The sequence below is a fragment of the Rhinopithecus bieti genome, unplaced genomic scaffold (genome assembly GCF_001698545.2).
Source record: "Rhinopithecus bieti isolate Rb0 unplaced genomic scaffold, ASM169854v2 scaffold_11944, whole genome shotgun sequence".
Taxonomy (NCBI): domain Eukaryota; kingdom Metazoa; phylum Chordata; class Mammalia; order Primates; family Cercopithecidae; genus Rhinopithecus; species Rhinopithecus bieti.
Genome location: NW_016807378.1, coordinates 2,808,433 through 2,823,977, shown reverse-complemented (window position 1 = coordinate 2,823,977; position 15,545 = coordinate 2,808,433). Strand labels below are relative to the sequence as shown.

General features: G+C 44.9%; 1 protein-coding gene and 1 long non-coding RNA gene across 2 annotated transcripts in view; one reads left to right on the top strand and one right to left on the bottom strand.

Annotated features, from left to right (window-relative positions):
• The window catches only part of LOC108535530 (uncharacterized), a 6,201-nt gene extending 5,610 nt beyond the window's left edge, over positions 1–591 (bottom strand). Inside the window, exon 1 of the long non-coding RNA XR_001887255.1 lies at positions 411–591. This is a non-coding gene — a long non-coding RNA (uncharacterized LOC108535530). The remainder of the gene's footprint in view (positions 1–410) is intronic.
• Positions 1–15,545, top strand: part of BMAL1 (basic helix-loop-helix ARNT like 1) — a 115,100-nt gene that overhangs the window by 1,940 nt on the left and 97,615 nt on the right. The window contains 1 exon segment of the mRNA XM_017881560.1: positions 1–59. The gene's annotated coding sequence lies outside the window, so the exon portion shown is untranslated.

The window sequence follows — 15,545 nt, the reverse complement described above, 5'->3', positions numbered from 1 at the left end:
CCGCCGCCGCCGCGGGATCCGAGTGCGGGCGCGGGCGCGGGCGCTCCCGGCGAGCCACGGTGAGTGTCAGGCCGGCGGCGGCCAGCGGCGCGATCCCGCGCACCCCGTCGGGAGCCGTTAGAACCCTCGCGGGCGCTGCGCCCCTGCCGCCGCCCCGGGGGCAACCCGGCCACCGAAGAACCCTGCCCGACGTGCCCGCTGCCGGCCTTAAAGGGCCCGTGACCGCTCCCTGCCCCCACCCGGGCCGCAGGGAGGCTGCGCCCCTTAAAGGCGCCGCGCCCGTCCGCCCCCATCCTCCTCGCCTGGGCTGCCGTTGCGGGCTAGGGCAGGCAGAGGTCCCGCAGGAGCCCTTGAAGGGGCCGAGAAAGTGTCCGCTGGAGTACCCACCGCCCTTCCGCGGGCATCGCTACCTGGCTGGGGGAGGGGGCAGCTAGCTGCCTCTTAAAGGGACAGCTCTGCACTTGAGGGCAGTGAATCGGCTGAGGAGGACTCGTAGATGTATCCCCGGGAGCTTCGGGGATCCCCGAGGGGACCATCCCTGGCGGCTGCCCCCCAAGGGCGTTGGGCGAACGGTGCCGCGTCTGCCCTTCCTCTCCGCTTCACTTCCCTTTCGGGAGCCCGCGAGGCTGGGTGGGGGCGGGAAGGGCGTCTCCGTCGGGCTTGGGGAGTCCAAGTCCGCCCGCCCCTTCGGCCCTGTAGCCAGGGCTGGCGCTGCACCCGGGAATCCCCGGCCGGCACGGGGCCGACCCCAGCCTGCGAACTTTCGTGGGGCCTGTGCCGTCCAGGTCCTAGGCGGCCCGCAAGGATGCCCCGTGGGTCTGCGGGCAGGTGCGCGTCGGCGTGGGGATGTCGCCCGGATCCCGGGTGCGGGCCGGCCTTGGAGTCCCAGAGCTCCGTGGAGGGCGCAGCGAGCCTGGCTCCAGCTCCGAGTTTGACAGATGTCAGAGAAGAAAAGGTTCCCGCTGGGCTATTGCCGGGCGTTGACGTCCCAGAGAGCTCCCCGTTTGCTTGGAAGAAGACGAGGAAGGTAGAGGTGAACGTCGACCTTGTGGGGTGTATGTCAGCCACCCCGAGGGGTCGCGAGAGCCGGCCGCGGGGTGAGCGCAGGTGCCGCCCGGCAGGAGCTGGGGAGGGAAGGGGTGTGCTGGACACCGGCGCCTGCTGTCAAGTTCTCGCCGACCGGTGAGAGACCCGCTGCCGCCGCGCACCCCGCACCTCCTGACCCCTCTCCCCTCTCCGCCTCGGCCCTTTCCCGGTGACCTAGCGTTGTTTTGGCGCTTTGGCGCTTTGCAGTCGCTTCTCCCTTCTTCCACCGCTACTCCTCAGCGAGGAATTATTAGCCAAGTTTTCTCACCCAGCTTCCAAAAATCAGATTCCGTATTTGTGACCAAGCTTTTCTTGACACTACCCGTATACCCGTATTTCCAGCATCGTCGTTTTATTAAAAATCCATAAAAGCTGCTCCTTAGATGCATTCATTTCCCACGACACCTGCTTGCTTGTCATTTGTCCTTCTGACATCTGCTGCTGTTCACCTCTTTAATCTATTTTTATATGACTATTATTTTAATTCTTCTGGACTCATTGATATCAAGATCTGTCAATTTGGGTTGGTGGTGTTTTTAATTAATGTACCCATTGAATCATAAGCTTAAAATAATCATTGTTGCTCCTGAGCAGTTTTGAATAATATCATGCTCTCTGTGCTTGCAAGACTTAAAAAAAAATCGCCGCTGTTATATTTGATTTCCATATCAAAGAATTCCAAAATATTTTTGAAAATACAAAATTCGATCTTTCAGTCCGTGTTTTGTTACTCAGACCACTTTATTGATAAGTCTTTAAAACAGCTTATAGAACATATTTAGAACGTTTGGAAATTTCCTGGGCAGGATTTGAAATTGCCTGTATCATCCGAAGCTGGGTCTGTAGAAGCGTTTTGGTTTTGATTGTAGGCGTAGCCAGGGAATGATAGCAATAAGTTAAAACTGTAGTTAAATTTGTTCTTTATTCTACCCTCTGAAGAACCAACAGGTCTGGTAGAAAAGCACTAAGGGAGTTAGGAGCTGGACATCCTGGTTCTAGTTTAGGCTTGGGCTCTCGTGGCCTTTCCAGTTATTAAATTTATTAAAAGTTATTAAATTTTTCTGGGTTGTGTTTGCCTCTGATGGAAAGTAAGACAGTTGAACTAGGTGATCTCAAAGGTTCCTCTGCTGTAAAGTTCTGTAAGTCTCTAAATATTTAATACATCTGAATTCAGGTTGGTATTTACCTCCTGGCACCTCCAGAATATCTGAGCTGAAGCCCTATTTTCATAAGAAAGTTAAGCAGATAAACAGATGGTGTTTTAAAGGATCCATTTCAAATGATTTATAAAATGATGACTACTCACGAGTTTGTCTGCTATTTGCAGAAGAGATTTGCATGCCACAGGGCAGGAAAAGGAAGTGGCCGTGTTTTAAGATTTAGCCCTTCACACAACAATCTCTGTGGAATTTATATGCTAAAAGATGGACAAGCACCATAGAAGGATTTGGCTGTATTAACAAAATTGCATATGAAAAGGTAAAAACTAGATAGTTAATATCTCTCTTTGGTGTTAGGGTTATAATATATCTGAGCTTTCTTTGTGATTTCATCATCAACTCTCACTGTGGTAGGAGAAAGTCAATATTAAATAAACAGTTTCAGCCCCCTGATTACATGCAGTGATTTTAGGAAGCGTCATGATAACTAAAGTAGTTACTTGCAGGGAAGTAAAATATTCTTTCTAGACCTTGAGGTTTAGTTGGGAGCTAGGGACACAGGCATGTTATCCTTCTCCACAGTCTTTTTTCATTATCACCAGACTCAGATTTATCCCACATACCCACCCTGTGTTTTCTTCTCCCTCATGAAATAAGACCTGCTCTGACTCAACCCCCCTCAGCATCTCTTGCTTACTGCCCAAAATGTCCTGTTTCTATCCCCATCATCGCCTCCTCTCCTCCCAGTTCAGATAAAGCAAGTGGACCCCTCCTCTGTTCCTTTTCTTGGCCTCTCACCATGGGCAAGTGCCTGGGCTTAGATGGCAGAAGAATCTATGACTCAGGTTTGGGCTGTGTGGCCTTGGATGTGTGCTTGACTCCTTTGACCTCAGGCTTCTCCTCTTGGTGTAATGGCAGTGCCTGCCTCATGGAGTCTATGTGAGGATTAAGGGAGATGGTGCATGTAAAATGCCTGGCACACAGGAAGCCTTTCCTTTGTGCCAGCTGCCATTCCTTCTCACCTCTGCCCGGGTCCTGTCACTAGAATATTATTTGTGCTGTTTGTCCTTAGTCTCCCCCTCCCCACCCTGAAAACCTTAGGCTTGATTTAGGAGAGGAAGGATGGAAGAGGCAGAAACACACTTGTGGCAAGCCTGCTGTGTGCCAGGCAATTTACATGTGTCTTTACTTGGTACCCTGGCTTCGTATGCCTCTCTCTTTCCTCCCTCCTGCCAGCTTCCCCCACTCTCCCATCCCCTGCTCCATTCTTAGTACCTGCCCTCTGGCTTCTCTCTCTACCACCTTTCTTTATATTTCTTCTCAAAGTTTTCTCCAAAACTTTGTCTTGAGTTCCTGGGGCCCATCTGCCCATCCTTATTCCTGAGTGGTTGTTCTTGGCCCCTTTGCAGTATTTTTTTTATTTTAAGGGTCTCACTCTTGTCCTGCTGGAGTGCAGTAGTGCAACCATGGCTCACTACAGCCTTCCAAGTCTCAGGTGATCCTCCTGTCCCAGCCTCCAGAGTAGCTGAGACAACAGGTGCATGCCACCACACCTGGCTAATTTTTGTATTTTTATTAGAGATGGGAGTTTCACCATGTTGCCCAGGCTGGTCTCAAACTCCTGGGCTCAGGTGGCCCACCCGCACCAGCCTCCCAAAGTGCTGGGATTATAGGCATGAGCCACTGTGCTCAGCCCCTTTGAAGCTTTTACCTCACTTGTTTTTTTTGTCCCTTGAAATTCTTTCCTCCCTCAGCCTTTGGGTCATGCTGGTTTCTTGATTCTCTTCTTGCACCCCTGTAAAGATAAATGTCTGTCCTAGCTTGTGCTATTCACACCATCCGTGGCCCGGGATCCCCCCTTTAGCCCTGACCTGTGTCTCCTGTGTTCTGCTAGCAAGGCCATTGTGGACATTAATGGCAGCCTGTAACCTGCATTTGTGGCCTTGGAGTTACAGGTTTGCAGACTGCTTGCAAGCACTGTCACAATGAGTCCTCATGACACGCTGGAGCCTACATCCCTTCATTCCCCAAGCTGTCCTAAAAGGCAGTTTGGTTGGGTAGTTTAGCATACAGACTCTGGAGCCAGATTTCACATCCTAAGTATTCCCTACTGGCTTTGTGACTTGTGGTCAAGTTTCTTTTGCTCTCTATGCCTTGGTGTCCTCATCTGTGAAACTGGGATCATAGTAGCCCCTACATCAAAGAGTTGAGGTGTGGATTAAATGAGTTAAAGCTTTGGAAAAAGCATTGACAAGGGGTGCAACAGGGCCATAAGTGGACAAGGCCATGAGTACTTAGGTCTGCGTGGAATGAGAGTTTGAATTGGGGACTTAACCTCAGGGGGGAGATAAGATTCGATAAGGTTTAGTCATCTTTGCTGCAGGGGAACGTTGAGTACTGGCATATAATGGAGTGTGGTTTTTACCTTAGTACGTGCTGTCCTTTTAAATAGTGTAAACTAATTTTTATCTAGCCTGGTTAAAGAAAGGATGGCTTGTCTGCCTAATTTAATATTTGGCTAATGCTCTACCCACTGGGTTTTGTGCATGTACTGAATGAAGCATTGGCTTGTAATTATTCCTTCAACCACTGTTTGAAATGTGTGACCTGGGCAAGTTAGTTAGCTTCTCTGAGTGCAAAATAGGAATAACAATTATTATGGTAATAGCTAACATTTATTGAACACTTTCTATATGCCAGCACATATGTGAGTCACCTCTGCTTATTAACTCATTTAGGCCCCGTAACAACTCCATGAGGCAGGTACTATTATCCTTACTTTACAAATGAGGTGGTTTTATAAACTGTCCAAGGCCACTCAGCTGTTATGGCTTGGGGCAGGATTTGTGCCGGTGGATTCCAGAGTCTGCCCTGTAACACCCTAGTGGATGCCTACTGGGAGGAAACACCCCGTTACATCCCTTACATCACTCAACTGCACCATGCCAGGAGCCTAGTAGGCCGACAGCAATTGGGAACCAGTGTTATTGTTGACAAACGTGGTATGAGCCTCTTTTAGAGCAGGGCCGGCTGAAACCCTCCGCATAAGGGACGCGGACCTGGATGCTACCTGAGCAGCAGCTCCAAGGGCTTGTGAGCATTCTTCTCACATTCTGTTGTGCCTGGCTATCTCTGGCCTCCTCCTGCCTTCTCTGCAGCATTGCTCTGACCCAGGCCCCCTGTGGCTCAGCCAGTTCCTCCCTAGGCAGCTCCTTGAGTGAGATGAACCTTTTAACATAACTCACTAACCCCACCTCCTAGCCTCATCTAGCCATCTGCAGAGCTCCTCACCGCGGAGGGGACCTTTTCAAAGGTCTCTCACCTTTGTGCTTTTCTCCCCGAAGACCAACGTCCACAACCTTGGTATATCCACAGCCTTGGGGTGTGTGTGTGTGTGTGTCTATATATATATATATATGTTTTTAATGCCAGTTGTTCCCCAAATACATTTAGATAGTAAGGGACACATTGTTTTATGTCAAGAACCTGTTACATAAAAATGTGTTATATAATGTTCAAATATATACTGCACAGTGAAATTAGATACCACTTTTTTTTTTTCAAAGAATAAAAAGATAATAAACACAGGCTGTCCTGAATATAATTAACCTCAGATTTGGGAGGCATGGAAGGACGTGCCCTGCCCTCAGAGCTCTCATCCTGAGCTCTGTCTTTCTTGAGTGCACCAAGAGCAGGACGGATGGGAAGTTGGCCTGAATCTGCCATGGTGTGCTACTGTGAGATGCTCTGGAAATTGTCTTTTTTTTTGGCGGGGGATTGGGGATGCCTTCACATCTTGCTCACTTGTATCTTTCTCACGCCTAAGTAGAGGGAAGAAGCTCTTTTTGCCTCCTCATACTTAGACCACCCAGGTCATCTTCTGACCAGTTTTCTGCTCTGCTTACCTCCTTTCAGTCTTCCCACACGACAGGCCAGCTTTGCCTGCTAAGAACAGCCCTGTTGCCAGTGGCATGCAGGCGGCACCCCTGTGTCCAGTTTTCCAGGCTCTCCAGGGTCTAGTCCTGTTCCTCCTCCGCAACCCTGCTTCCCCACCCAACCTCCATTCCCAGCCACAGCCCTGTGCCCGAGGTTCAGTTCTCCTTGCCTCTCCGCTGTCCTCCCTAGGCCTCCTGACTTCACACTCTCCCTCTGGCTGGATGGGTCTTTGCTTAAGTTGTTCCCTTGAGGCCTCTCTTCCTTGCCCCTGCCTGCCTTGGATCTCACTTCTCTGTGAAGTACCTCTGATGACATTTGTTCCCTTCATGTGTGCTCTCCTTTTTACTCTTGATTACCAGCCATTCATTCGTTCAGAAGCAGGGGTATGTCATAATGAGCAAATTACCATATCATACCGAATCAGGATGGCCAGTTCTCTCATTTTTTAATTGTTTCATGGTTAATTATCTGTGCTTACTTCCCACTCTCCAGTTTCACTCAGTTACTCTGTCTGTGAAGTTTATTGGATGCATAGCACTGTTCTGGGCACTGAGGATACAGCAGTGAACAAAACAAGGGGCCAGGAGGAGGAGGCAGATGATTAATAGTGAAACACATTCATGCTTTGCTGTGACAAGTGCTGGGAGTGCTAGGATGGCAAGCAAATAGAGTAAAGCAGTAGTGATGAGGTATGGTGGGAGGGAGGGTGCCTTATCTGGATCACAGGGGAGACCTCTCTGATGAGGTGACGTTTGAGCTCAGCTTCAGAAAGGTCTGGGTGAAGGTATCCCAGGAAGAGAGAACAGCATGTGTAAAGGCCCTGAGGTTGAAAGGTGCTTGATATTTTTGAGGAAAGTAAAGGCTAGTGTGACTCGATTATGAACTGCTTGTGTACACATGTTTTCTGCCTCTTTTATACTCCCTTTAACCCTGAGTCCAGGGTTAGAAAGGCCTTGTAAATACTTGCATACAGAATTATAGCATTTGTCCTTCGTTATATATTATAAAATAGTAATTTACCATACCCTGCTTGGAAGGCTTTTAATAAAACATTATATTGCATATAAACAAATTAAGGGTTTGAAGAGTTTTCTTATAAATGCACTCCTAGCATGTTTCACCAAATATTACTGTTTTAATTGTGTTTAGTGCAGAACTTTAGACCTCAGAATTCTGCTTCATGTGCACAGCCATCTTAAAAACAGGTTTTGTTCCAAAAGTTTATTTGTAAGGCACTAGATGGAAACTTGGGATAAATTTTTCTATAGGAAAAAATGAACTAAATAGTGGTTTAGTTCCTAGGTGAGCCCACAAAAGCTATTTAGTGGTGATTGTAGCTGAAAACATACTGGTTAGTATCAGCAGTCGACAAGCCCTCTGCTGCTAGACCCTCCTCTCAGTAGCATTGTGCCTCATTTGCTACTAGCGTTCATAGGACCCATTTGCCTCAGTCACTTCTCCTACTATATTTTCAGTCTGTTAAACTTTTATAGAAGGGATGTTTTACCTCTATATCTCTAAGATTTGGTTTCATGTGTTATAAATTTGACAGTAGTGCAGAGAGTGGGGAAAACTCTGGACTGGGAGCTGGGAGAGGCCTGGGCTCCAGTCTTGGCCCAGCCACTGACTGGCTAAGTATAACTTCGAGTAAGTTATCCTCTTTGAACTTTGATTTCTCAGGTTCTTCTTGGATGAAAAATCCTGTTGTTTTCTCACCATAGCAGGGAAAAATAGATATACTTCATTGTTCAAACCTGCCCTCAAATGGCTGCCTCTGATTTCTTCTTGAAGAAGTATATGGCACTCAGCAATGAGGAACTCAAGCAGTTCCCATGTGTAGAGCTCTGCAGTGACATTCGCAGTGGGAACCTTGATTTTGATCTGCTATCTTTCTTGATGAGTTGAAAGAAATTTTGTCCCAGAACTTTTGGTCCAGATAAGATTTCTGTGTTCTTGGCCAACTTATCTTCCATATAATTATGTAAATTGTTTTTTCTTTTAACTCTTAGGGATAAAATGGTGACTCTGGCTTGCCTGCTTATAAAATATACTTATAAGTGCCCTTAGGGAATGGAATGAGTTTGCAGGAGAGAGCAGAGCTGAAAGAGTGTGGGATCAAAAACAACTTTAAATGTTAAATGCAAAGCTATTTTCAGTACCCTGCTGGAAGAAAAAATTTTTTTCAAGGTTTTAGAGGATAGAAGAGGTTTTTGCTCCAAAGAAGAAAGGAACCTAAGGTTTTGCAGTGGTGAAAAGTACCTGATCCTTTAACCAACTACCACCCTCCCTTCCCACCTCTGAGTTTTGTTTTTGACATCATGAGCCACATTTGCCATTTGAGAGGTTTGATATTTAAGTGACGCTAGTGGCAGGGCTCAACTGGCAGTGTTCAAATGACTTAGGTGCAGAGTGCCATGCTGCAAACTTCCCCAGTGCATTCTAGGGTGAGGAATGCCTCATAGGGAGTGACGGAGCACTTTTAGCGCTGCCTCTATTTGGTCAGTCGTGAATGGTGTGTTCTTTTTTTTCCTTACTTGAAGGCATAACAAGGAGTTGGTACAAGAAGCTGTTGCTTCGTAGACTTCACTTTGGAGCTAGAGGGTGGCGTTATACCTAGCCTGCCTTCTTGGATGCTGGAATACCAGCGGCAATGTCATCTCTTTTGTTCTCTGCTAGATCCCCAGCAATGGAAACAGTGTCTGTACAAGAAAGTCTCTCAATAAATACTTGTTTATTTATTCAAAAAGTGAATTCAGCTTTGGATAAACCTCTAATTTCCTCCACTCTCTAACAGTGTAGGCTTATGAGGTTGATCTTGCAAGATACTTTGCAGTTTAGGTTACCATTTCTTTTTGACATCTGTGTTTTTCTTATTATTCAGGCTGGTCGGATATCAGTGTCTTACTGCTGATGGTTGTCCTTGCCCTGCTGATGTTCATCTTCTGTTAACTTCAGTTGGCTCCAGGCTGCAGCAAATCTATAGCTGAGCCACATTAACTGAAAGAAAACTTGTTCGTATTTATTTAGGCATAGTACTACACATTTATTTATTTAGTCAACAAATATCTGTAAGCCTATATACCAAGAATGTTGCTAGACCCAAAGGAAGAGCAGAAATTGTTGTTGTGACCAAGGAGCCTGCAGTTTCTTTGCCTTGTGGAAGATGTTTGTGAGCATTGTAGAAGGGAGGAGGCTTCATAGAACAGGTCAGGCTTTCACCTTTAAGGATGGTAGGATTTCGATTCACAGACAAGGTGAGGACAGGTATTCCCAGGAAGTGGCTGGGTGGAAACATAGCATAATTAACAGAAGTAGGAATGGACCAGTTTGCATTCATGTACACAGACTTGCCTAAAATGGAAGGTTCTTAAATAATGGTGAGAATTTAAGTTTGGAAGATCACTGAAGGCCCAAACCTGAAGCCATTTTAGACATCTAGTGACTTGCCTAAAGTGACAACTGATAAGTGTAGATCCAGGCTTAAAATAAGGCCATGGGAGCTCTGGACCACTGGCACTGGACTTGGCTGTCTCCCAGCAGTCTCTAGATTCAGGATTTGGGCTTGATTGGAGATTTTCTTTTCTTTTCTTTTTTTTTTTGTAGTGGACACTGAGATTGGGGGTTTTAGAGTCATGAGCTGGAAATGGGCAAGGCTCTATTTAACCCACTCTTTCATTTTGCAGTTGAGGAAACTCAGTGAGGTTAAGTGGCAAGTCGGAGTTTGCCTAGTGAGTCAGAGATTGGTAGGCAATGGAGAACCACTGGAGTTGTTTTATTATGATCATGATTTTAGTGACATGAAATATTTCTCCCTAAAGCATCAATTCAGTGTTCGTGTTCCAGTTGGATTGGAGCAATGAAGGACTAAATGCAGCAGAGACCTGACAGGAGGCTGCTAGATTAATCCAGGCAGGAGAGAGAGGAAGCCAGAACTGGGAATTAATTGTCAATTATGTTAATCAGCATGGCTGTTATCAGTCACCCTTTAGATTTCTAGAGTGCGGTGAACATCTGCCTGTGTGAGTGGCTTTCAAGTGTGTGACTCTGCACTGTACTGTGACCAAGATACCTTAGTTAATGAATTCTCCAGACAGAAAGTGCCATTATGGAAGTAGAATGTTGTAAAACAAATGCCCACATTTTCTGGAAAGAGCACCAGATTAGGAGGAGTCGGATAACCTGCATTTTAGGCTGCTTCTGCTGCTTAATCACCATATAGCCAAAGCAAATCACTTAATGTCTCAAACTGAACCTGACTCCTTATCTGTGGAACAGGTGTAACGATTCTTGTTGAGCCTTTTTCAGTGTTATGTGTGATGCTTGTGTGAGCTAAGGAAAGAATAGGCATTTTGAAGCTGTAAAGTTGCTTCCTGGCTGCAGGGAGCAGCAGTGCAGTTTTAATAAATAGTAAAGACGTAGTGGCCCTTACAGGAATAGCCTAGGAGAACCAGAAAAAGTTCCCCTACTTCCAGGGCGTGTTTAGGGATCTGGCGCTGTCCACCAGGTGGGTGCTGATGTGCACTATTTTGTTGGATAGGGCCATGTTTTTTGTTTGTTTGTTTGTTTTGTTTTGTTTTTATTATACTTTAAATTCTAGAGTACGTGTGCACAATGTGCAGGTTTGTTACATAGGTATACATGTGCCATGTTGGTTTGCTGCACCCATTAACTCGTCATTTGCATTAGTTGTATCTCCTAATGCTAGCCCTCTCCCAGCCCCCCACCCCCTGACAGGTACCAGGGTGTGATGTTCCCCGCCCTGTGTCCAAGTGTTCTCATTGTTCAATTCCCACCTGTGTGTGAGAACATGCGGTGTTTGGTTTTCTGTCCTTGTGATTGTTTGCGGAGAATGATGGTTTCCAGCTGCATCCATGTCCCTGCAAAGGACATGAACTCATCCTTTTTTATGGCTGCATAGTATTCCATGTTGCATATGTACCACATTTTCTTAATCCAATCTGTCATTGATGGACATATGGGTTGGTTCCAAGTCTTTGCTATTGTGAATAGTGCCGCAATAAACATACATATGCCTGTGTCTTTATAGTAGCATAATTTATAATCTTTTGGATATATACCCAGTAATGGGATTGCTAGGTCAAATGGTGTTNCCAAGTGTTCTCATTGTTCAATTCCCACCTGTGTGTGAGAACATGCGGTGTTTGGTTTTCTGTCCTTGTGATTGTTTGCGGAGAATGATGGTTTCCAGCTGCATCCATGTCCCTGCAAAGGACATGAACTCATCCTTTTTTATGGCTGCATAGTATTCCATGTTGCATATGTACCACATTTTCTTAATCCAATCTGTCATTGATGGACATATGGGTTGGTTCCAAGTCTTTGCTATTGTGAATAGTGCCGCAATAAACATACATATGCCTGTGTCTTTATAGTAGCATAATTTATAATCTTTTGGATATATACCCAGTAATGGGATTGCTAGGTCAAATGGTGTTTCTAGTTCTAGATCCTTGAGGAATCTCCACACTGTCCTCCACCATGGTTGAACTAGTTTACACTCCCACCAACAGTGTAAAAGTGTTCCTGTTTCTCCACATCCTCTCCAACATCTGTTGTTTCCTGACTTTTTAATGATTGCTATTCTAACTGGTGTGAGATGGTATCTCATTGTGGTTTTGATTTGTATTTCTCTGATGGCCAGTGATGATGAACATTTTTTCATGTGTCTTTTGGCTGCATAAATGTCTTCTTTTGAGAAGTGTCTGTTCATATCCTTTGGGATAGGGCCATGTTTTAAAGATGATTATGTTTCACCCCATAAGCCTGGGCATGAATAGAAAGGTTAGGCATGGATAGCCATGTGAATCTATTATCTGCAAACACCTTTCAGGATAGTGACAGGCAGCTGTGAACCAGAAAAACAAGTGTCAGAATCTAGCCAGCTGGCCAATCTGTCATTCTTGGATGTTTCACCTATCCTGGGGCATTAGGCAGTGATCCAGAGGAACCTTGATTAGCCTGGGGGAACTCATGACTGAGCCAGCATGCTGTCCAGGTAATACCTGGCAGCAAAGCCTGACTGGAGATCTACCAAATCTAATTTTTGCCAGCATTACAAGTATATTTATTATTATTATTATCGTTATTATTATTAATATTAGTGTCTAACCTTTGACTGCTTACCGTATGCCAACAACTGTGCTAAGTGGTCCTGTTTTCTAGTTAGAGAGACTGAAACTCAAAGGCGCTTCAGATGATACATGCTAAGTGCGAAAGCCATGATTCAAACTCACTCCAGTGCCTGGATGTGTAACTGCTATATTCCCCTTTCTCTCTTTTCCTGGTACCTCAAAATACTTCTTGTCTCTGGTTTTGAGGTTTCTGACTGTGTTTTTGGTTGATGGACTGGTTGCCACACAGAGGCTCAGCTCAGCACAGCTCTTTTTTCTTCATAGTTTGTGACGGACGTCCTCCTGATACTCTGGCTGGTGAGCAAATGGATGCCAGTGGTGAATGCGGCAGAAAGACTAACTCTTGCCAGCTAGTGAGTGTGGGTGAATTTTAAAGACAGCAAAAGAAATTTCTCTAGGTCAGTTTTTAAAGAGTGGCTGGTAGCTTGTGTTCTGCTTAAAGTTTTTGTGAAGGTGTTCATCAAAGTCACCCCATAAAAGCCTTTCCAAATGCTGTGATTCTGATAACAATACCATAGAACATTCCTGTGTAATTCACAAGTAGTTTTTACATACAATTTATTGTTTGGTCATCATCACAACCCTATGAGACAGGTGTTATGACATTTCCTCTTGTGGACTGGGAAATTGCTTAGAATTTAAGCAACTGTCCAGAGTTCTACAACTTGTCAGTGGCAGAGGCAGCTTTGTGACTTAATTCACTCTCTATTCAAGTTTCATCTTTGCTTTCTCTGTTGAAGTTCTTAAATGTTCTGAATCACTGTATTTAGAAGTCAGCAGGGATTATTAAAGTGAACTTCTTTGTGGTATACAGTGTTACTGAATCAGAGTAAATAAAAGGTCACATGATTGGTTGTTGTGTTAGATTTAATTGATGTGTACTCACTTTGTATGGTACAGAATACACACATATCTTTTGTGGGATATCATTGGTACAACAGCTTTAAAAATCTCAAGGCTTTAATAGATGATAAAACGTGGAGTTTATATGATTTCTTGAAAAAGTTGACCATTGAGTTCTTGGTCAGGAACACAAGCTTCAATTGTAGCAGTTTCCATGGAGACATTAGCCTTGGCTTGCATCATTTCAGCTTTCAGTGCCTTTCCTAGGAGTGGAGTGAACTGCTGAAAGAAGAGCACTGGTTGTGGTTGTCACTTACAGCTCTCTCCCCTACTGTTTCTGCTGGAGGCTGATTTGCTTTTCTGGGTCCTCTCGGTTTTTCCTGTGACCTAAGCATAAATTGTCTTTGAGATCCTGGTAATCTCATATTTTAAAAGTTTTCCATGAAAGAAAACTGAATGGAACACGTTTTTTTCACCCCTTTAAAGTATTTAATTGGTGGCAAGGGGCTTTGCTAGAAGAATGAAGACCTGGTCTCACTCTAGCTTCTTGTATTAGTTGGGATACCAGGTAAGTCCCTCTGTTAAAGAGACCCACAGGCACAATGGCTGAAACCAGGTAGAAGTTTTCTCTCTCATGTGCTAGTCCCGAGTAGATAGTGGTCCAGTCCTAGTGTCTTTAACATATGGCTTCCATTTGATGGTTGAAGGTAAAAACTTACCATCTCCCAGAGGAAGGAACCAAGGGGGCACACATCCAGTCATTTTTAAGGGGAAGACCCAGGGGCAGCACATTCTCTTTTTCCAGTGGCCAGAACTTGCAACTACGTATAGTTGCAAAGAAGACTGGGAGATATCTTTAGTTGGGAAGCCGTGAGTCTAGCAAAATCTCTGTTTTTATGGGTGGCGAGGGGAATGAATGAGGGGAACTAGCAGTCTGCTGCGTTGTGATGGCAATGGAAGGGATAAGTAGAGTTTGAAGCTGTTGTCAGTAGAGTTGGGAAGATGCCTGAGTCAGGGGTGAGAATCTAAGCAGGCACACAGAAAGCAGGGCATGTGCAGCCATCTAGAGGTCAGGGCAGCTCTTGGCTCTGAAACTAAGCAGTGGGGGGGCACCCAAGCATGGAAGGGAATATGAATTACCCAAAAGACGTTAGGTTGTCAGTAAAAGGAAATTCACCAATGTGACTGAATCAGTAGAAAGAGCACTTAGACTAGGAGCCAGAAGACCTAGGTTTGAGTCCAGCCCTTTTACTTCATAACCTGGGGCAAAATATTCCCAAAAATATTTACTTTATTGTTTAGATAATGGCAATAACAGTGATGGCCTTTCCTGCCTCCCAGGCTTAGTGTGAGACCGCAGGGTGAGGAAGTACTGTGTAGACTGCAGCCCCATGGAGATGTACACAGTGTCTGCCCAGCCCAGGGCCTGCCAGGGGTGTATTTATTGAATGAAATGTGAACTATTAAAAGAGTTGGGGAAAATGCGTTATACTAAGGAGATCTTAATCCTGGACAGTCTTCTCTACCAGGCAGAAAGTTTCTGCTCTCCATTGGCCAAGGCCTTGGACATGTGTGTAAAACCAGGTCCCCAATAATCACATGGGCAGATGCCAGCAACTCCTTACTGGGTAGCACATGACACGTAGTATGTCCTTGGCAAGGCCATTTGCTCATTCCTCTGTCTAGTAGGTAACCAAGTGCAACAGAACTCGATGTGAACTAATCATTTTTAAATGATTTGGTCCATGGACAGGTTAGAAGATGAAACCTTCCCAAGGCCACCAAAACTTGATTTCTTGCTTCAAAATAATAAGATGCAGTTATAAAATGCTTCTGTTGATTTGGAAAAAATGTGTGGCTTGTTCAAAACAATATGTATTAATAGAAAATGTAACATAAATAAGAGGATACAAAAAAGTAATGTTTCTATCTTCTGGGCCTAGTATTAGTGATTTTTTTTCCTTTTGGTAGGAAAATGGGGGCTCAGTGGAATAATTAGTCTTGTTTCTTTTTCTTTTAACTTCATGAAGGGTTTGTATTATTCATTTTGTTACTTAAATTGTTTATTTGCTAAGGAAAGCACTTCTTTCTTGGAACTCTGTGGAGTGTTTTTAGATGGACTTTACTGGAAAAAACAAGAATTGAAATTATATTCACAGTGTGCTCTAAACTCTTTTAAAATCTCATGCTTGGATGGAGGAAAATGCCCCGAAATATTAATAGTGGTTCTCACCTCATGGAATTAGAGGTAACTTTTATTCTCATCTCCTTCTCTGTGGTTTCCTATTTTTCAACAATGAGTGTGAATTACTTTTTTTTTTTTATTATTATACTTTAAGTTCTAGGGTACATGTGCACAACGTGCAGG